Raw genomic sequence first — 3,307 nt, forward strand, 5'->3', positions numbered from 1 at the left:
GGGTTGGAATTGACTTCTCCGGGAAAGCAAACCAAATAAATATGCTACAAGGCTTTTTTCTTTTTTCAAATTTAAAGTCAAGTACTTGGTTTCTCTTTAGTAGAAAGCACTCCTAGACAGCCAGATGATCGCAGCTAGTTATCAAGCAGTAAACCTCCCTTCTCCAAGGAACAGTATAAAGTACAAACCTGTTGTATAAATCTATAGTGTGTAACAACCCACGCAGCAGCTTTGGAGCCTGACACTAAAAGCTCAGGGAAACTTCCTAGATCTGAGGGAAGGAGTGGCAGAAAGGGATGGGAAGGAAAATTATTCCCCTGATTCTATGTGCATTGCTTTTTCCATACCTACCTTCAGTATGAACTGCAGATACATAGGTCCAATTGTATCGTTTGACTATGTCAAGCATAGCCCTGGCTTGCAGCGTGTCAGAAGGGACCACCCTCAGGAAGTATTTATATAAAGTTTTGTCGCTCAGGTCAATGCTTGTTGCAGAATAAGCAATCTGAGGGATATCAAAGAGCTGGAGAAGATTTTGCACTTGAATTGCAACCGAGCTAGAGCCTGGACCAATGACCCCTGCAATAGGTTTTTTGACTCTGGCCTGATGTTGGGATTGGGCTTCAGACATACACCGATTGATTCCATCTTTATCGTCTCTTATGGAGATCAAGGAGTCCCTTATGAACTCAATGCTCTGCTCCAGAGCTACCGAGGAATGCCAGCAGGAATCTCTGATCTCACTGCCCAGTGTGATATTGGGCAGTAGCACTGGATCTGAGTTAATTTTATCCAAAGTGTGAAACATGGCTTCAACTCTCTGTATGCCATATTGCTCTCTGATTTCCCCACACTTCCTCTCTGGCACTTTCTCAGCTGGTGGCTGGTGATGGACTGAGAAGAGGGCACCTATGATGACATCTCCATCCATTCTAGCTACCGATCGCTGGGAAGAAGCCCCTGACAGTAAGATCTTTCTGCCAGTATTTCTGGGGAGGATGTCTATCTCTAGGAAGATAGCAGGGAAGAAGACAAGCAGCACTCCAATCATTTTGTTGCAGGATGTCATCCAGATCCAGGTGACAAATTTCATGGACTCCTCCTGTCTGCACATTGTTTAAGGACATGTAGGAAGTATCCGTTTCTCCCCTGTCACTTCCGAAGCAGCTCCAACTCCCATGGCAGCAGAGTTTTAAAGCAAATCACTTCAGGATGCATGAGAAGTCATCGTAATAGTGAATTATTGCCTAGTGGCAGAGAAAAAGGGAAACAGAACACATTCAGCAGAGGAGGCGATGTCAAAGCAGGACCCAATGAAGGTCATATTCATCAGAAAAGAGTTTAGAGGGATGACTGATTTTAGACAAAGCCTGAATCAGTCTGCATGAGGGGAGGTTCTCCCATGCACATTTCCTAAGTCCTTCCTTGAGACACATACAGACACATGTTCACTCACTCTCACACACAGAAACATCAATACCTATGCACAGACCCATAGACATACATGCATTCAAGGCAAGGTCCTGTCTCTTAAAGCAATGATAACCTATCTGACAAGTTTTACAACTTCTGGGGTTCACCAGTCAGATAAAATCTTGTCTCAACCTCAGTGGTTATCATACCAGAGAGGTGGGGGGGGGGGGATAAATACTTTATTCCACTCTTATCACTTAAACAGATGACCCACAAGACTCCAAACAATTGGAAGCAAAATAAAGAGATAAATCTTCTTTGTACAGTCAATGGAAATGTCATTTAAAGGTCAGAGGAGGGAGCTGGGACACATATAGATCCATTACAGGTGAGGGTAACTTTTCTGGGTTGGGGTGGGGGAGGCGGAAGGGGGGGAATATAAGCCAGCAAGAGGAGCAAATAGGCGAGCTGGGGAGGGGGAAATCCACATTAGTTACTAAGGCAACCGCAGACAAAGTAGGGATGTGCTTTTCTGGCATGCCCGCCTCGCCTGCAGACGCTGGGCATGCAGAGGTGATGAGCCAGGCGCTTATCTAGTTTGAGTTATTGGATGCGATGGCGAGGGGATCGGCGGCATCTGCCGGCCGGGTAGGCGGGACGGGCTGCCAGGCCCGGCCGGGCTCCAGCTTCCTGTTGCAGGATGAGGACGGCTCCGGAGCAGGTGCTGCCTTCAGCACCCCGGACGGCGCTCGGCGCCCTGCATTCAGCACCCCGGACAGCGCTCGGGTGCCCCTCGCCTCCCGCCAGGCGACTGCCGCACTGGGCTGACGGCTTCCCCCAAAACTTCTCAGCCTCCGCGTGTTCCCCCAGCCGACATCACACCCCCGCGAGGCATGCACATACACACACACAAGCAGGCAGACACTCCAACCTCCTCTTGCAGCAGCTTCTCCTCCCCAGCCTTCCCGCCTGCCTTCAGGTCCGGGGCGGGAAAGCGTAGGGGGTCTCTCAGCAGCCAGCCAACCATCCCCTCCTCGGATCTCTCTCCCCTTCCTGAAAGGTAGGGAGAGAGGAGAGGGACAGCGGCAGAAAGAGAGAGGCAGGGAAGATGCTCTGGGGGGAGTCACCAGTCCCAATCCTTCCTCCTGGCTGTGTGGCCACAAGATCAAAAGGCGTCTCAAACTGGCCAGAGAGGCAGACAGACCTGGAAGGTGCCTTCCGAATGGCTTTTGCCTGCATCTTTTTTGTCTGCAGTGCTGAAGCTTAAATCTCAGTCTATTTGCAGGATTAAACTTGAGACGTACCTGAATCAGTGAGACAGTTTGCTCCTTCCTGGGTGAGAGCAGTCATCGGCAGTTCTCCTGTTAACACGAGCTCCAGGACTAGCACAGGCAGAGGGAAGGAGATGGGCTGTAAGCTAGCGCCCTCTTTCTTCAATACGGTTTTACCGCAAGGAAAAAAACAGGTCATTCAAGGCTCATCCATTATCTCATACATAAAGATCAGTCATTTCTTCTCCCCCTCCTTAAATTTCTGGAGCTATTGTCTGGTAATCAAGAAAAAGAAATATAGCCCAGAAAAACAGTGCTGCTCATAGGTTGTGTTGTGTCTGTCTTTCAGCACTGTAATTCATTATCTTCTGCTCTCATGTACAAAGAACAAAAACAAGAGCAGGATGCTGGGGGGGAAGGTGGCGGGGGGGAATCTCTCATTCAGATGTACTTGGCACAGGCAAATGTGCAAATCTGGCTCCTCTGTAAGGTTTCTTAATGTTTGCTGTTAAAATATAAAGTGCTGGAAGGAGATAAACCACATGTTAAAGAGGAAGAAATCAACATGATATCTTTCAGGTCAAGATGAATCTAGATCAGGTGTGTGAGAGGCATGTCAGATA

The 3,307-nt window shown here is 48.5% G+C and overlaps 1 pseudogene; it reads right to left on the reverse strand.

The window, feature by feature from the left end:
* Positions 1-265: 265 nt before the first annotated feature.
* LOC109319122 lies at positions 266-2,809 on the reverse strand (annotated as a pseudogene).
* Between the last annotated feature and the right edge of the window lie 498 nt (positions 2,810-3,307).

The sequence above is a fragment of the Crocodylus porosus genome, unplaced genomic scaffold (genome assembly GCF_001723895.1).
Source record: "Crocodylus porosus isolate Cpor-Errol unplaced genomic scaffold, CroPor_comp1, whole genome shotgun sequence".
Lineage (NCBI taxonomy): Eukaryota > Metazoa > Chordata > Crocodylia > Crocodylidae > Crocodylus > Crocodylus porosus.